This window comes from Oncorhynchus gorbuscha, linkage group LG01, assembly GCF_021184085.1.
Source record: "Oncorhynchus gorbuscha isolate QuinsamMale2020 ecotype Even-year linkage group LG01, OgorEven_v1.0, whole genome shotgun sequence".
Taxonomy (NCBI): Eukaryota; Metazoa; Chordata; class Actinopteri; order Salmoniformes; family Salmonidae; genus Oncorhynchus; species Oncorhynchus gorbuscha.
In genome coordinates this window covers 16,142,362-16,162,473 of record NC_060173.1, presented here as the reverse complement: position 1 = coordinate 16,162,473, position 20,112 = coordinate 16,142,362, and the positions used below count along the sequence as shown (strand labels likewise).

Sequence of the window (20,112 nt, the reverse complement as noted above, 5' to 3'; positions counted from 1 at the left end):
AATGGGACACACTGTGGAAGTGACATCACCAAGGTATTTTACTGTGCGTGTAATTTCAAAGCAGCAATGGCACCAGCTATAAAACAGTCCAAACACAAACGCCCGTCAGTAATTATCGCAGGCCTACTGTACATCACCACAATGCTATTTGACCCAAATAGTGTATCAAGGCAATAAATAATCAGGCAGCGGGGATCAACTCTGTAATCCTAAATGGTACATCTGGAAACCCCAGTATAACTCATTCATATCAATGGTCGATCATCTGTCGAGACTGCAGAGCCATTATTGACAGCATTTAAATAAATGGTACCAGAAATGATACATGATCTATCGATCCAAAGGCATATCTCAGGCCGCAGATCTAGATTACAAGCCTATAGGTCTTTGGGCCTACATTTAATAAAAACGTTTGGGCTATGAGGTAATAATTACAGGACAATCTAACCTGTAAAAAAGGTGTATAATCCTGGATATTTTAGCTGACATTAGGCACTTGGAATATTTGATATAATTATACAAAACAGTGAATGATATAGGCTACTGTATCTATGGTGCATTCTTAGGCATACGTTATCCCAATAGGCCGAAACCGCTACTCTGACTGTCGGCATGTTAATATAACTCATGACAACACAACATGAAGACCATCCTTCATCAGGCTATGTTATTCACACATCCACCGATTCCACATAGTCATAGGAAGGGTAAGAGGTAGCCTAGGTTGTAAGCCTTGGCATGGTGGGTTTAGGCAGAAATAGGACACAGCCTTGGCGACACTTGTCCCCACCACAATTTTTTTTGTCACTCTTTAGCCACCGCGCAACGCACCTCCTTTCAAATTGAGAAAGCATTCTCATCTGGAATACGCCTAGGGTCCACGCCTACTGCCCTTAACCAACCTGCGCTCCCCGAAATGCCATGGTCTGGTCTGGTCTAGTCTAGACTGTCTCATCCGCGGAGACACATTTTTCTCTCGAGTGTTTTTACAATTTGAGGCTACAGTCGTATGTGAAATTTGCATTCAGCAGCGTAGTAGTTAAAGTTGTACTGAATGCGTTGTTTTATGTTCTGTGTGTTGCCCGCAGTCCAGCAGACCGCTACAGTAGGAAGATGGCGTCGGAGGGAGCGAGCGGGGAACAGCGTCCTCCGATACAAACACTGGCAACAACAGTGCTTGGAAGTGTCGAAGCGGTAAGACCTTTTCATATTATAGCCAGGTCTATATGTTTCTATATTTGCATGATTCATTTTGGAATAAAGGCACCGGGCACAGGAATAATGAATACAGAAAGACGGTGCATTTCTCTATGAACCTGAGTGTTCATCTTGAAGCAACAGCAAGATGTTATTCTTGTGACAATGTAGCGAACAGCAAAACAAAGGTTCTCAGATTTTTTTTCTCCAAATAGACTATATACATATGATCCAAGTCTGTTATGAGAATTCAAATCAAAGGAATTGGGTTAATATATTTCTCACACCTCAAAAAGCTCAGTCTTTTGGCACGGCGGATATGGGGAAGCGTAGTTGGCTATAAAGCACTGATTTGCGGTGTTGTAATACAGTTGGTACAGTGCGGTTAAAACGGTGGCTTCAATGTGTAGGCAACTTACATTTGAAACACAATTTAGGCTATAGGTTTGCGCTGGCTCGTCTTCTGAATAGGCTACGAGATAGGCCGCTGCTTTTGAGAAGGCTGTTCAATGCACAATGCTGTAATTCTTCTCTATACATCAAAAGCTCTAAGTTGAAACAAAATATGTTAATGGTTGGTTTGTGCTTTGTGTCATTGTGGCTTTAATGTGAATATATTGTTATCTGATGTAGCCTACATGCAAATTTGCATTTGAAAAATATTGTCTTTATGGTTAGAAAAGAAAGGCCTATATAGGCTATCCTATGAGGACCCCCAAACCAAACCACTACAATCCAATATTCAGCAGCACTTGTCTGAACATAAAGCATTTTTGGCTATTTGCACTCAAAAAACCTTTTCCGTATTCTGTAGGCCTACTAATACTTTAGATTTGACCTGTGACCAATAGAACAGTATTAGACATGTTGAATCTTAGTGAAAGTGTTTGTTTGTCTGCAGTCTCCTGACTAATCAGGCTGAGTTGCACTTGTTTACACTCATCTATCTGGGACTTCTCACACTGGCCCCTCGTCTTGCAGACAGGCAGGTTACAACATACATATGTGCCAGGGCAGCAGCTTGCTACCCCTCTGTGCATATTAATCAATAGTTTGCCCCGCGGGAGGGGTCCGTGGTACCTTTCCCTGGTTGTGGTATGCTTGGATGGTTCCATGTGCTCTGTTCAGTCAGACCATTGCTGTCTATCGACCAGTCAGTCAATTCATGCAGAATAGGCACTGGACTGGCCAGTCTCCCATTAGCCACTTGACTTTACCATGAACTACACCTATTCTATATATGTTTATATGTAACTGACCATTTCTTAAGCATTTGTATATTCTTAATACAATAACTGTTCTGGGTTTGAGGCTCAAAGGCTATTGAAATGATTGACTGGAAGATCCCCTTGGGGTGGGGGGAACGAGACAGGCAGGTAGCTGTTGAAATGGGAAGAAGAGAAGAGATGTGGGTGGTGTTGGAAGAAAAAGGGTCGTTCCACCTCAAAAAGCACAAGAAAGAGGAGTTTCCACACCTACCATCTCAGATTATTCTGAAATCGGTTGTGTTGTTAGTTGCACTTTCTTTTTTGTGTGTTGATTGCACCCCAAATTGGCCATTTTAATGTATAGGATTTAGATAATATTCAATAAATATAGTACCCAACATCCGATTTGGACCAAACTTCTTCCTACCAATGAGTAAGACAAACAAATTAAACCCAGCTACGGACACCCCACACCAATCAAAATCACATCAAATTGCATTTGTCACATGCGCCGAATACAACAAGTGTAGACCTTACAGTGAAATGCTTACAAGCCCTTAACCAACGATGCAGTTTTAAGAAAATACCTTAAAAAGTAAGAGATAAGAGAAACAAATAATTAAAGAGCAGCAGTGAATAACAATAGCAGGGTGAAATACAGGGGGAACCAGTACAGAGTCAATGTGGAGGCTATATACAGGGGGTACCAGTACAGAGTCAATGTGGAGGCTATATACAGGGGGAACCAGTACAGAGTCAATGTGGAGGCTATATACAGGGGGTACCAGTACAGAGTCAATGTGGAGGCTATATACAGGGGGTACCGGTACAGAGTCAATGTGGAGGCTATATACAGGGGGAACCGGTACAGAGTCAATGTGGAGGCTATATACAGGGGGTACCAGTACAGAGTCAATGTGGAGGCTATATACAGGGGTACCAGTACAGAGTCAATGTGGAGGCTATATACAGGGGTACCAGTACAGAGTCAATGTGGAGGCTATATACAGGGGGTACCAGTACAGAGTCAATGTGGAGGCTATATACAGGGGTACCAGTACAGAGTCAATGTGGAGGCTATATACAGGGGGTACCGGTACAGAGTCAATGTGGAGGCTATATTCAGGTGGCACCGGTACAGAGTCAATGTGGAGGCTATATACAGGGGGTACCGGTACAGAGTCAATGTGGAGGCTATATACAGGTGGCACCGGTACAGAGTCAATGTGGAGGCTATATTCAGGTGGCACCGGTACAGAGTCAATGTGGAGGCTATATTCAGGTGGCACCGGTACAGAGTCAATGTGGAGGCTATATACAGGGGGTACCGGTACAGAGTCAATGTGGAGGCTATATTCAGGTGGCACCGGTACAGAGTCAATGTGGAGGCTATATACAGGGGGTACCGGTACAGAGTCAATGTGGAGGCTATATTCAGGTGGCACCGGTACAGAGTCAATGTGGAGGCTATATACAGGTGGCACCGGTACAGAGTCAATGTGGAGGCTATATTCAGGTGGCACCGGTACAGAGTCAATGTGGAGGCTATATACAGGGGGTACCGGTACAGAGTCAATGTGGAGGCTATATACAGGGGGTACCGGTACAGAGTCAATGTGGAGGCTATATACAGGGGGTACCGATACAGAGTCAATGTGGAGGCTATATTCAGGTGGCACCGGTACAGAGTCAATGTGGAGGCTATATACAGGGGGTACCGGTACAGAGTCAATGTGGAGGCTATATACAGGGGGTACCGGCACAGAGTCAATGTGGAGGCTATATACAGGGGTACCGGTACAGAGTCAATGTGGAGGCTATATTCAGGTGGCACCGGTACAGAGTCAATGTGGAGGCTATATACAGGGGTACCGGTACAGAGTCAATGTGGAGGCTATATTCAGGTGGCACCGGTACAGAGTCAATGTGGAGGCTATATACAGGGGGTACCGGTACAGAGTCAATGTGGAGGCTATATACAGGGGGTACCGGTACAGAGTCAATGTGGAGGCTATATTCAGGTGGCACCGGTACAGAGTCAATGTGGAGGCTATATACAGGGGGTACCGGTACAGAGTCAATGTGGAGGCTATATTCAGGTGGCACCGGTACAGAGTCAATGTGGAGGCTATATACAGGGGGTAACGGTACAGAGTCAATGTGGAGGCTATATACAGGGGGTACCAGTACAGAGTCAATGTGGAGGCTATATACAGGGGGTACCAGTACAGAGTCAATGTGGAGGCTATATACAGGGGGTACCAGTACAGAGTCAATGTGGAGGCTATATACAGGGGGTACCAGTACAGAGTCAATGTGGAGGCTATATACAGGGGGTACCGGTACAGAGTCAATGTGGAGGCTATATTCAGGTGGCACCGGTACAGAGTCAATGTGGAGGCTATATACAGGGGGTACCGGTACAGAGTCAATGTGGAGGCTATATACAGGGGTACCGGTACAGAGTCAATGTGGAGGCTATATACAGGGGTACCGGTACAGAGTCAATGTGGAGGCTATATTCAGGTGGCACCGGTACAGAGTCAATGTGGAGGCTATATACAGGGGGTACCGGTACAGAGTCAATGTGGAGGCTATATTCAGGTGGCACCGGTACAGAGTCAATGGGGAGGCTATATACAGGGGGTACCAGTACAGAGTCAATGTGGAGGCTATATTCAGGTGGCACCGGTACAGGGTCAATGTGTCAATGTGTGGGGGCACCGGTGTCGAGGTAATTTAGGTAATTATTTACACGTGGGTGAGAGTTATTAAAGTGGCTATGCAAAGATAATAACAGAGAGTAGCAGCAGCGTGGGGGAGGGGGGGTAGTCTGAGTAGCCATTCCCACCCTAACAACCAGTATTCAGTATCAGTTCTGTATGTTTCACAAGTAGTATGAAGATGTGGTTTGGAGTATTGCTTCTCTGTGCTATGTGATGTAATTGTACTCCTACACATCAACTCTGTTCTGGTACCTATGTATATAGCCAAGTTATCGTTTCTCGTTGTGTATTTATTCCTTGTGTTATTATTTTGATATTATTTCTCTTTTTTTCTGCATTGTTGGGAAGGGCCCGCAAGTAAGCATTTCACTGTTAGTCTACACCTGTTGTTTACAAAGCATGTCACAAATAAATTACATTTGATTTGTTGTTCCTGCTATACCGCCTCAACATTTTATCCATTTTGCTGGTCTCTTGTGTTTATTACATATTATACAACGGGTGGGTCTAATCCTGAATACTGATTGGTTATAACCGCATTCCAGACGGTGTCTATTCCACTAGTTGCCACCGGCTAAATCTATGATGTTAAAATGCCTATTTACTCTGTTCCATCTGACTGTGCAATCCTCTGTCTCATCAACCCAGACAGGTACTTTATAAACTCGATCTCCACTATAAAAAGCATCTTGACATTATCTCACATTTCTTTTAGACTAACATCTAGTTTTCAACAGCGGAGATTTGTATAAACCTTGCTGTCTGTCTCTCCGACATTTACAACATTGTTTCAATATTCAAATTCAATCTCCTGCTGTCCCATAGTAATGAACCTGCCGGGAGTCAGGATGAGACAGACACGCAGCGCTTCTCAGCCAGTCGAAATCATGAATCAGCTGTCATAATTTGAATGGATATATACAAAAACATATTTATTGAAAGAAGGTCAAACGAAATGCAGCTAATTTGCAGTTTTTCCAGCTTTTCAGTTCTGCTACCGCACGGGAAGCGGGACCGGAGCGCCAAGTCTTGGTCCAAGACGCTTTTAAACAGAATCCAGAACATCTACTCAAATGGCTACTCAGCCTATTTGCATTGCCCCTCCGCACCGCCCCCCTCTTTACACCGCTACTACTCTCTGTTGTTATCATCTATGCATAGTCACTTTAATAACTCTACCTACATGTACATATTACCTCAACTCACCGGTGCCCCTGCACATTGACTCTGTACCGGTACCCCTGCACATTGACTCTGTACCGGTACCCCTGCACATTGACTCTGTACCGGTACCCCTGCACATTGACTCTGTACCGGTACCCCTGCACGTTGACTCTGTGCCGGTACCCCTGCACATTGACTCTGTACCGGTACCCCTGCACATTGACTCTGTACAGGTAACCCTGCACATTGACTTTGTACCGGTACCCCTGCACATTGACTCTGTACCGGTACCCCTGCACATTGACTCTGTACCGGTACCCCTGCACATTGACTCTGTACTGGTACCCCTGCACGTTGACTCTGTGCCGGTACCCCTGCACATTGACTCTGTACCGGTACCCCTGCACATTGACTCTGTACAGGTAACCCTGCACATTGACTCTGTACCGGTAACCCTGCACATTGACTTTGTACCGGTACCCCTGCACATTGACTCTGTACCGGTACCCCTGCACATTGACTCTGTACCGGTACCCCTGCACATTGACTCTGTACCGTTACCCCTGCACATTGACTCTGTACCGGTACCCCTGCACATTGACTCTGTACCGGTACCCCTGCACATTGACTCTGTACCGGTACCCCTGCACATTGACTCTGTACCGGTACCCCTGCACATTGACTCTGTACCGGTACCCCTGCACGTTGACTCTGTACCGGTACCCCTGCACATTGACTCTGTACCGGTACCCCTGCACGTTGACTCTGTACCGGTACCCCTGCACGTTGACTCTGTACCGGTACCCCTGCACGTTGACTCTGTACCGGTACCCCTGCACGTTGACTCTGTACCGGTACCCCTGCACGTTGACTCTGTACCGGTACCCCTGCACGTTGACTCTGTACCGGTACCCCTGCACGTTGACTCTGTACCGGTACCCCTGCACGTTGACTCTGTACCGGTACCCCTGCACGTTGACTCTGTACCGGTACCCCTGCACGTTGACTCTGTGCCGGTACCCCTGCACATTGACTCTGTACCGGTACCCCTGCACATTGACTCTGTACCGGTAACCCTGCACATTGACTCTGTACCGGTAACCCTGCACATTGACTTTGTACCGGTACCCCTGCACATTGACTCTGTACCGGTACCCCTGCACATTGACTCTGTACGGTACCCTGCACATTGACTCTGTACCGGTACCCCTGCACATTGACTCTGTACCGGTACCCCTGCACATTGACTCTGTACCGGTACCCCTGCACATTGACTCTGTACCGGTACCCCTGCACATTGACTCTGTACCGGTAACCCTGCACATTGACTCTGTACCGGTACCCCCGCACATTGACTCTGTACCGGTACCCCCGCACATTGACTCTGTACCGGTACCCCCGCACATTGACTCTGTACCGGTACCCCTGCACATTGACTCTGTACCGGTACCCCTGCACGTTGACTCTGTGCCGGTACCCCTGCACATTGACTCTGTACCGGTACCCCTGCACATTGACTCTGTACAGGTAACCCTGCACATTGACTTTGTACCGGTACCCCTGCACATTGACTCTGTACCGGTACCCCTGCACATTGACTCTGTACCGGTACCCCTGCACGTTGACTCTGTACCGGTACCCCTGCACATTGACTCTGTACAGGTAACCCTGCACATTGACTTTGTACCGGTACCCCTGCACATTGACTCTGTACCGGTACCCCTGCACATTGACTCTGTACCGGTACCCCTGCACGTTGACTCTGTGCCGGTACCCCTGCACATTGACTCTGTACCGGTACCCCTGCACATTGACTCTGTACAGGTAACCCTGCACATTGACTCTGTACCGGTAACCCTGCACATTGACTTTGTACCGGTACCCCTGCACATTGACTCTGTACCGGTACCCCTGCACATTGACTCTGTACCGGTACCCCTGCACATTGACTCTGTACCGTTACCCCTGCACATTGACTCTGTACCGGTACCCCTGCACATTGACTCTGTACCGGTACCCCTGCACATTGACTCTGTACCGGTACCCCTGCACATTGACTCTGTACCGGTACCCCTGCACATTGACTCTGTACCGGTACCCCTGCACATTGACTCTGTACCGGTACCCCTGCACTTTGACTCTGTACCGGTACCCCTGCACATTGACTCTGTACCGGTACCCCTGCACATTGACTCTGTACCGGTACCTCTGCACGTTGACTCTGTACCGGTACCCCTGCACGTTGACTCTGTACCGGTACCCCTGCACGTTGACTCTGTACCGGTACCCCTGCACGTTGACTCTGTGCCGGTACCCCTGCACATTGACTCTGTACCGGTACCCCTGCACATTGACTCTGTACCGGTAACCCTGCACATTGACTCTGTACCGGTAACCCTGCACATTGACTTTGTACCGGTACCCCTGCACATTGACTCTGTACCGGTACCCCTGCACATTGACTCTGTACCGGTACCCCTGCACATTGACTATGTACCGGTACCCCTGCACATTGACTCTGTACCGGTACCCCTGCACATTGACTCTGTACCGGTACCCCTGCACATTGACTCTGTACTGGTACCCCTGCACATTGACTCTGTACCGGTACCCCCCCCCCCTCCTGTGTATAGTCTCGCTATTATTGTTTTACTGCTGCGCTTTAATTACTTGATACCTTTATCTCTTATTCTTGTCTGTATTTTTTAAAACTTCATTGTTGGTTGGGGGCTCGTAAGTAAGCATTTAATAATAATAATAATAATATATGCCATTTAGCAGACGCTTTTATCCAAAGCGACTTACAGTCATGTGTGCATACATTCTACGTATGGGTGGTCCCGGGGATCGAACCCACTACCCTGGCGTTACAAGCGCCATGCTCTACCAACTGAGCTACAGAGGACTGTTGTAATCGGCGCACGTGACTAATAAGATTTGATTTGAGTTTGAAGTGATTTTGTTACTGTAGCTGTGTTGTTGGCTAGCTCCTCTGAACAACAGTGTCCTGACAAGTGAGCACATTTTCTATGCCAGGCAAAATTACACCTCATTAGCTCATTGTTATGGATCTATCCAAATAAATGTCTCTAAAAAAAGCTTTAACAAATGCAAATGCAGCTACTTTGCTGTTATTCTGGCTACACTTTTTGACGTGACTGTAAGTTAGGCATAGTTGGCTAGCAAGCAAGGGATAAGAACCTTGACAGGCAGCATGGCAATGGAACATTTAGAGCTAACGACTGGATCACGTCCATTGATACAGAACAAAAAGACTGAACGACTTGGTCGTGTCCATAGACAGAACAAAAAGACTGAATGACTTGGTCGCGTCCATAGATACAGAACAAAAAGACTGAACAACTTGGTTGAGTCCATAGATACAGAACAAAAAGACTGAACCACTTGGTCGCATCCATAGACACAGAACAAAAAGACTGAACGACTGGATCACGTCCATTGATACGTCCATTTAATGAAAATATGTCAATCATTATTTGAATATGTTGGTAACCCGTTGTATAAAAGTGATAATGCCCTCGAAGCCGGTGTTTAGAGGATATATTGGCACAGTTTGCCAGCCCTCTAACAACACGCATGCCAATATATCCTCCAAACATTAGCACTCAAGAGTGCAACATTTCCTTTGCAGCTTTGGGTCGAAAACCAATACATTTGGCACATGATGAAAGTAAATTGTGTGATCGCCCTCACAATTCAAGTCTTCACAATTCAAATTAATAGACAATTAGTATGCAATTAGTAGGCATTGCCTACTCATAATTAGTTTAAATCACATGATGTACACCGATGATTTCATTAGAAATACGTATGTTCCTCTATCTAACACAGAAACGTGCAATTTTCACATAAACTCCAAAAAAAAGAAACGTCCCTTTTTCAGGACCCTGTCTTTCAAAGATAATTCGTAAAAATCCAAATAACTTCAGAGATCTTCATTGTAAAGGGGTTTAACACTATTTCCCATGCTTGTTCAATGAACCATAAACAATGAATGAACATGCACCTGTGGAACGGTCGTTAAGACACTAACAGCTTACAGACGGTAGGCAACTAAGGTCACAGTTATGAAAACTTAGGACACTAAAGAGGGTTAGGGTTAGGGTTCTGACATGGCCAGCGAAGAGCCCAGATCTCAATCCCATTGAGCATGTCTGTGACCTGTTGGGGGCTGGTGGGGGCTAGGGCCATTCCCCCCAGAAATGTCCGGGAACTTGCAGGTGCCTTGGTGGAAGAGTGGGGTAACATCTCACAACAAGAACCGGCAAATCTGGTGCAGTCCACGAGGAGATGCACTACAGTACTTAATGCAGCTGGTGGCCACACCAGATACTAACTATTACTTTTGATTTTGACCCCCCCCTTTTTTCAGGGACACATTATTTCTTTTCTGTTAGTCACATGTCTGTGGAACTTGTTCAGTTTAGGTCTCAGTTGTTTAATCTTGTTATGTTCATTTAAATATTTACACATGTTAAGTTTGCTGAAAATAAATGCAGTTGACAGTGAGAGGACTTTTTAAAAATGTTTATGTTGTTTATGTTGATGTTGACGTTGGAGTTGCGTTGGAGATAATGAATATGAAGTTGAAAAATATTCGACAGTTTCCTTTAATCTGTGTCCAAGAAACGTCCCCTTTGTGTATGTTTTTTCCCATCATAAAAGGTCTGGATTAGTTACTGTTACACTATTCCTGGTGGACAAGCAAACCATTGGGCTACAGCAGTTAATGGTTTCCATGTGATGGTCTTTAATGGTAAAAGTCCCAACACACACTGTATAGTGTTTTACAATGGTAATGGTATTGGGTTGGGTTTAATGGTAAATATCATAATATATACTGTATAGCTGATATAGCTGATTCATGATATATATTTTTGTTGAAAAACACAATACTGCCATGCAATGTATTGTTTTGTTAGGGTAGTCCCTAGCCCATTTCTCCATCAACGTTTTGGGCTTGTAGGAAAAGTCAAAGTGATCGCCCTCTCAGTGAGCCGCCACTGTTGGACCATTCAACGGGAGTTGGGTTGAAGTATTAGGTTGCTAAGAGACGGACAAAGTGAATTGCTTTCATGGAGGACTGACTTGAGTTGTGAGGATGACCACACAGTTTATTTTCATCATGAGCAAAATCTATTGCTTTTCTACCCAAAGTAGCACACTAAAATGGATAATAGAGTGTGATGGTATAGCAGGAACAGGGGCATCCATTGGTCAAAATCGGGTACTTCCACACTTCTTTATGGTAACTTCAATGACGAATCTCTGAACAGGGCAAAAAAAACATCACCAGATTCACAGGGAATATATTACATAGTATGAAGAAGCAATACTCCAAGTCACAGCTTTATTTTATACTCTATGTCAAACATAGAGAGCTGATACTGTATACTGGTGGTTGGGGTGGGATTGGCGTGGGGTGTGGAGGGTCCGTTGGTGGTTTTTGACAAAAAATGTCTTACTCTTTGGTAGGAAGATGTTTGGTACACATCTGATGTTGGGTAATATATTTATTGAATAGGATCTGAATCCTATAAATTAAAATGGTCAATTTGAGTGTAATTAATTAGCTTAAATTTAAACAAAATGATGTTTCAGGAATGCCAATCTTACCTGTTTCCAACTACAGAAACGATTTCAGAACCATCTGAGATGGTGGGTCTCATGGCTTGTTGATATGACATGGAATGACTCAGAAGGCAAGAAAAGCAAGAGAAAGTAAGAAAGTAATGGAAGGGGGCAGAATGAAAGCAAGAGAGAGATGGAAGGAAGGAGGCCAGAGATAGAGCAGTGAGAGAAGGAGAGGGGGGGGGTATGTACACCGGAGACGTTTCTAAATTGGTCTTAATTTCAGTGATTCAGCTGGCATAGCTCAGAGTACCGTGTCAGTGTCAGCCAAGCCAGCCCGCCAACCCAGCTCTACTGAGCGTGTTCAGTGCACACTGCACTCCTTCCCTTGCTTTTACGGCCCGGAGGCTAGTTTACACTTAGCATTCAGCTGAACAGGTGCCTCGAGGACAGCACATCAACCAACCATCCGTCCTCTCCAGTAATATGGGTCAGATCATTTGACCTGTTTGGGCTAGAAGCAAGCCGTTTTCTCTGTAGTAATGGTGCAACCATGATGCTAACGAATATGCACTCTTGTTTTTCTCTAGAGACTCGGAAACAATGGTACAGCGAAGCCTTATGATTACAACAATTATTATCTGGAATAATTTTTTCTAGGCTCATTGTGCTCCCAAAGTACATCTCCTGGTGGCACAGCAAAATATTTAGTCGCATTATAGAGTCCTGCCTGCAACACCCTCTTTTGTTGGCCCTTGGTCAGGGAGTTTATTTTCTGATGGGCCCTTGAGGACCGGTTCACTTGGTTTAGTGAGGGGTCAGAGGTTGATGAATGGTGGTGGTAGGGCCACACTGGTCAGTGATACTGGTATCATCACAGCCCTAGTTTCTAAGCTTATGCAGTAACATTTTTTAATGTAACAAAAACACGAGGCCTTAAAGCTTGAAGCTGGTCATCAGTCTTGTCCTCTTCTGTGTGTCCCAATGGGAAGTGACATAGTCCTGATTAACTCCAATACAGTGAGGAGCTGAATACTAGCCAGGCTCCTGCCCTTTGCAGGCAGCACAGCACACCATGTCTGCTTCCCAAATGACCTCCTATTCCTTATGTAGTGAACTACTAGGGCTCTGGTCAAAAGTAGTGCACTATATAGGGAATAGGCTACCATTAGGAACTTAACTCACTTTTGGAACAAATTAGCCGTAGCTTCCCTCACCTGCTCACTGTGCAGAAATGAGAAATGCCAAACGAGTACATTGATGAAGACCGGGGGCCCACATGACAGCATCACATACAGGCTTTGGTTGGGATAGTGTCATGCAAGCCTTCAAATTCTCCAAATGGCTCACTGGCAGCAGCACAGCATGGGGAGAATGCTGCGTAGGGGTTGGGAATTCATTTGAAAGCTTGAAACAGAGTGAATCAATTGCTGGATTCTTCACTTTTAACCCCATCCTAGCTTGGTTGGGGCTGTTCTGAAGGAAATAGATTTTTTTTATTTTCTTTTTTTACCTTTACTAGGCAAGTCAGTTAAGAACAAATTCTTATTTTCATTGACGGCCTATCAGGGCCAGAAAGACAGATTTGTACCTTCTCTGCTCGTGGATTCGAACTTGCAACCTTTCGGTTACTAGTCCAACGCTCTAACCACTAGGCTACCCTGCCGCCCGCTACCCTTGCCATACTTTCTAAGGGCTTCAATCTTACTGTAACTTGAAGTCATAAACAGCGCAATGCTTGAAGCACAGGGAAGAGCTGCTGGCAAAACGCACGAAAGTGCTGTTTGAATGAATGATTACGAGCCTGCTGGTGCCTACCATCGCTCAGTCAGACTGCTCTGTCAAATCATAGACTTAATTATAACATAACACACAGAAATATGAGCCTTTGGCCATTATAAGGTGAATGCACCAATTTGTAAGTCGCTCTGGATAAGAGCGTCTGCTAAATGACTTAAATGTAATGTAAATGTAAAATGGTCGATTCCGGAAACTCTCAATTCGAAAACAAAACGTTTATTCTTTCAGTGAAATACTGAACCGTTCCGTATTTTATCTAACGGATGGCATCCCTAAGACTAAATATTGCTATTACATTGTACCACCTTCAATGTTATGTCATAATTATGTACAATTCTGGCAAATTCATTACGGCCTTTGTTAGGAATAAATGGACTTCACACTTGCACGGAACGCAAGAGGAGTGACACAATTTCCCTAATTATAAGAAATTCATGTTAGCAGGCAATATTAACTAAATATGCAAGTTTCAAAATATATACTCGTGTATTGATTTTAAAGAAAGGCATTGATGTTTATGGTTAGGTACATTGGTGCAACGACAGTGCTTTTTTCGCAAATGCGCTCACCCGTTTTTCGCAAATCATCACCCGTTTGGCGAAGTAGGCTGTGATTCAATGAGAAATTAATAGGCACCGCATCGATTATATGAAACGCAGGACACTCTAGATAAACTAGTAATATCATCAACCATGTGTAGATAACCTGTGATTATGTTAAGATTGATTGTTTTTTCTAAGATAAGTTTAATGCTAGCTAGCAACTTACCTTCGCTTCTTGCTGCCCTCGCGTAAATCAAATCAAATCAAATGTATTTATATAGCCCTTCGTACATCAGCTGATATCTCAAAGTGCTGTACAGAAACCCAGCCTAAAACCCCAAACAGCAAGCAATGCAGGTGTAGAAGCACGGTGGCTAGGAAAAACTCCCTAGAAAGGCCAAAACCTAGGAAGAAACCTAGAGAGGAACCAGACTATGTGGGGTGGCCAGTCCTCTTCTGGCTGTGCCGGGTGGAGATTATAACAGAACATGGCCAAGATGTTCAAATGTTCATAGATGACCAGCATGGTCGAATAATAATAACAGGTAGTCAGTCTGCCAAGCAGGCTCCTCGTGGAGTGCAATGTAAGGCAGGTGGTTACAGCGTTGGACTAGTAACCAGGTTGCAAAAATGAATCCCCGAGCTGACAAGGTAAAAATCTGTCGATCTGCCCCTGAACAAGGCAGTTAACCCATTGTTCTTAGGCCATCTGTCACGACTAGTCAAGGTGGGTGGAATCAGGTGCAGAGAGCAAATAATGAATAGAGGTTTATTCTCCGGTGAACAACAATAAACACGGACAACCCAAAATACAAACAGGGTGAAAAATATCCAAAACAGGAATAAACAGACAAACCGGATACAAAAACACCGACAGCCGAAACGAAATGACAAAAACAAACAATCCCGCACAAAACAAGGGAGGGACAACCTACATTATATACAGATACTAATAAACTAACACACAGGTGAAAACAATCAGACAAAACCAACAGATAACCGAAAAGGGATCGGTAGTGGCTAATAGGACGGTGATGACGACCGCCGAGCACAGCCCGAACGGGCAGGAGAGCCAACCTCGGCGGAAGTCGTGACACCGTCATTGAAAATAAGAATGTGTTCTTAACTGATTTGCCTACTTAAATAAAGGTGTAAAAAAACAAAAAGCAATATAACATTTAAAAAATATATATTTAAAAATTGGCAAATCGGTGTCCAAAAATACCGATTACCGATTGTTATGAAAACTTGAAATCGGCCCTAATTAATCGGCCATTCAGATTATTCGGTCGACCTCTAATCTCAAGCCATTAGAGTCCTACGATGTCTTGTTATCCAGACACAGTATTGGGACGCCTAGTATTTAGGAACACTTTGAACTCCAGCAGCCTGCTGAAAGACCAGGCTGGTTTCATAGGTTATATATTCTGTCTGTGATTTAATGGATCTTTATGAAGGAGGCTGCTGGATCGATGATGAACATGGAGAAACATTGGCAGGGATTCAGAATTATGATAGACAATCACGTATCTGTGGCAGGGTGATTGAATGTCACCAAATTGAACAGGTACGAACGCATCTGCCTTAGCAGAGATAAAATAGAGCGCTTGTGACTAGAGGCTAGGAGCTCGTCTCTCCCTCCCTCTCCAGATTTTATTTTTGTTTATTGGTTTATTGAACAAATAGCTGTGCAAAAACAAAAGCTCAGCTGAAGGAAATTAGAATGAAAAATGGAATTGGATGTTCTTCTTTCTCCATCCCCTAACAAACACAGCTGATTAATCAAATTGCATTCTAAACTGAAGAGCATGATTAGGTGATTATTGGAGTCAGGTGTGTTAGCTGGGGCAAAACTGTGACACCAATCAGAGGACTGGAGTTGCCCACCCCTGTATCTAGTGCTATAAGAGAGGGTTTCTCTGCAGATGTTCTTGCCAAGTAACTTTATCACCTCCGATCTTATCTCAGTGCACCTCTCAGCCTGTGAGGTTGCATCATTTTCATTGTACACCTATATGAATTTAGTTAAGCTCCCAATATCATCTTAAGTTGTGGAAGGAGGATGACAGACAAGTTAGTCTTATTCAATCAGAACAACGAGTCGTCATCTGTCAGTCAGTTTGATAGTGTCGTCTCTATCATGGAATGTAGACGAACCAGAAGCAGCCACCGTTCCAATGTTCTCTCTCCTCGCCAAAAACTCTACCGGTAAATCCAGGAATGTATAGCCAGCCATTTCTCAGAGAGGTTGGAAAAGCTTTTAATTGATTGATGATGCAAAAGCAGAAAGTGGTCTGGTCACTCACAATTACCTCTATCCTCCATCCCAATGCATCTGTCCGTTGTCCCTGTGGGTCCAAATGGCCAAATCAGCTTTTAATGATGTGGCTAAATGTAGTTTGACCTTAATGGCCTCAATGTACAGCCAGACATTCAGCTTCATTATAACAAACCTTAATGAGATCCATCTGAGGAGTGTTGTTAGTCATCATGCACATTTCTAACTCTACTGTTTTGTTGCTGTTGATGCAGTTTTCAGTAAGTTGGTGCTCTGAAGTTTCATGTCCCTCTTTGCCAAAACATTTGTCATTTCCCTTGGACTTGATTACAAACATGCATATTTATGAGTGTTTTCTAAGAAGAGAGTATAATATTGTATAAAAATGTGTGTTCCAATTACATTTAAAAATAAACTTTTCAATACATGTCTCACTGTTAATATGTGATAAGTAAGATGTATTTATTTGTGTGTGTGTGTTGTAGAAATGTGAGTTTAACATGGATAATCTGAGCAAGCCGGAGCTCCTGACCCTGCTCAGCATCATGGAGGGGGAGCTGGAGGCCCGGGACCTGGTCATAGAAGCCCTGAGGGTGAGTCTGGATCACACACACACACACACACACACACACACACACACACACACACACACACACACACACACACACACACACACACACACACACACACACACACACACACACACACACACACACACACACACACACACACACACACACACACACACACACACACTTGTATTCAGCATTATGGATGACAATGTTACTGTATGTGGAGGAATGAGGTTATGTGAACAGATGAGGCTTTACATTATGGGTGACAAGGTTACTGTATGTGGATGGATCAAATCAAATGTATTTATATAGCCCTTCGTACATCAGCTGATATCTCAAAGTGCTGTACAGAAACCCAGCCTAAAACTCCAAACAGCAAGCAATGCAGGTGTAGAAGCACGGTGGCTAGGAAAAACTCCCTGTTCATAAATGACCAGCATGGTCCAATAATAATAAGGCACAACAGTTGAAACTGGAGCAGCAGCACGGCCAGGTGGACTGGGGACAGCAAGGAGTCATCATGTCAGGTAGTCCTGGGGCATGGTCCTAGGGCTCAGGTCAGTTGAAACTGGAGCAGCAGCACGGCCAGGTGGACTGGGGACAGCAAGGAGTCATCATGTCAGGTAGTCCTGGGGCATGGTCCTAGGGCTCAGGTCCTCCGAGCGAGAGAAAGAAAGAGAGAAGGAGAGAATTAGAGAACGCACACTTAGATTCACACAGGACACCGAATAGGACAGGAGAAGTACTCCAGATATAACAAACTGACCCTAGCCCCCCGACACAAACTACTGCAGCATAAATACTGGAGGCTGAGACAGGAGGGGTCAGGAGACACTGTGGCCCCATCCGAGGACACCCCCGGACAGGGCCAAACAGGGAGGATATAACCCCACTCACTTTGCCAAAGCACAGCCCCCACACCACTAGAGGGACATCTTCAACCACCAACTTACCATCCTGAGACAAGGCTGAGTATAGCCCACAAATCAAATCATCAAATCAAATCAAATCAAATTTTATTTGTCACATACACATGGTTAGCAGATGTTAATGCGAGTGTAGCGAAATGCTTGTGCTTCTAGTTCCGACAATGCAGTGATAACCAACAAGTAATCTAACTAACAATTCCAAAACTACTGTCTTATACACCTTGTAAGGGGATAAGGAACATGTACATAAGGATATATGAATGAGTGATGGTACAGAGCAGCATACAGTAGATGGTATCGAGTACAGTATATACATATGAGATGAGTGTGTAGACAAAGTAAACAAAGTGGCATAGTTAAAGTGGCTAGTGATACATGTGTTACATAAGGATGCAGTCGATGATGTAGAGTACAGTATATACATATGCATATGAGATGAATAATGTAGGGTAAGTAACATTATATAAGGTAGCATTGTTTAAAGTGGCTAGTGATATATTTACATCATTTCCCATCAATTCCCATTATTAAAATGGCTGGAGTTGGGTCAGTGTCAATGACAGTGTGTTGGCAGCAGCCACTCAGTGTTAGTGGTGGCTGTTTAACAGTCTGATGGCCTTGAGATAGAAGCTGTTTTTCAGTCTCTCGGTCCCAGCTTTGATGCACCTGTACTGACCTCGCCTTCTGGATGATAGCGGGGTGAACAGGCAGTGGTTCGGGTGGTTGATGTCCTTGATGATCTTTATGGCCTTCCTGTAACAACGGGTGGTGTAGGTGTCCTGGAGGGCAGGTAGTTTGCCCCCGGTGATGCGTTGTGCAGTCCTCACTACCCTCTGGAGAGCCTTACGGTTGAGGGCGGAGCAGTTGCCGTACCAGGCGGTGATACAGCCCGCCAGGATGCTCTCGATTGTGCATCTGTAGAAGTTTGTGAGTGCTTTTGGTGACAAGCCGAATTTCTTCAGCCTCCTGAGGTTGAATAGGCGCTGCTGCGCCTTCTTCTTCACGACGCTGTCAGTGTGAGTGGACCAATTCAGTTTGTCTGTGATGTGTATGCCGAGGAACTTAAAACTAGCTACCCTCTCCACTACTGTTCCATCGATGTGGATAGGGGGTGTTCCCTCTGCTGTTTCCTGAAGTCCACAATCATCTCCTTAGTTTTGTTGACGTTGAGTGTGAGGTTATTTTCCTGACACCACACTCCGAGGGCCCTCACCTCCTCCCTGTAGGCCGTCTCGTCGTTGTTGGTAATCAAGCCTACCACTGTTGTGTCGTCCGAAAACTTGATGATTGAGTTGGAGGCGTGCGTGGCCACGCAGTCGTGGGTGAACAGGGAGTACAGGAGAGGGCTCAGAACGCACCCTTGTGGGGCCCCGTGTTGAGGATCAGCGGGGAGGAGATGTTGTTGCCTACCCTCACCACCTGGGGGCGGCCCGTCAGGAAGTCCAGTACCCAGTTGCACAGGGCGGGGTCGAGACCCAGGGTCTCGAGCTTGATGACGAGCTTGGAGGGTACTATGGTGTTGAATGCCGAGCTGTAGTCGATGAACAGCATTCTCACATAGGTATTCCTCTTGTCCAGGTGGGTTAGGGCAGTGTGCAGTGTGGTTGAGATTGCATCGTCTGTGGACCTATTTGGGCGGTAAGCAAATTGGAGTGGGTCTAGGGTGTCAGGTAGGGTGGAGGTGATATGGTCCTTGACTAGTCTCTCAAAGCACTTCATGATGACGGAAGTGAGTGCTACGGGGCGGTAGTCGTTTAGCTCAGTTACCTTAGCTTTCTTGGGAACAGGAACAATGGTGGCCCTCTTGAAGCATGTGGGAACAGCAGACTGGTATAGGGATTGATTGAATATGTCCGTAAACACACCGGCCAGCTGGTCTGCGCATGCTCTGAGGGCGCGGCTGGGGATGCCGTCTGGGCCTGCAGCCTTGCGAGGGTTAACACGTTTAAATGTCTTACTCACCTCAGCTGCAGTGAAGGAGAGACCGCATGTTTCCGTTGCAGGCCGTGTCAGTGGCACTGTATTGTCCTCAAAGCGGGCAAAAAGTTATTTAATCTGCCTGGGAGCAAGACATCCTGGTCCGTGACTGGGCTGGATTTCA

The 20,112-nt window shown here is 45.2% G+C and overlaps 1 pseudogene; it reads left to right on the top strand.

Annotated features, from left to right (window-relative positions):
* The first annotated feature begins 746 nt into the window (after window positions 1–746).
* Window positions 747–20,112, top strand: part of LOC124039862 — a 141,304-nt pseudogene continuing 121,938 nt past the window's right edge.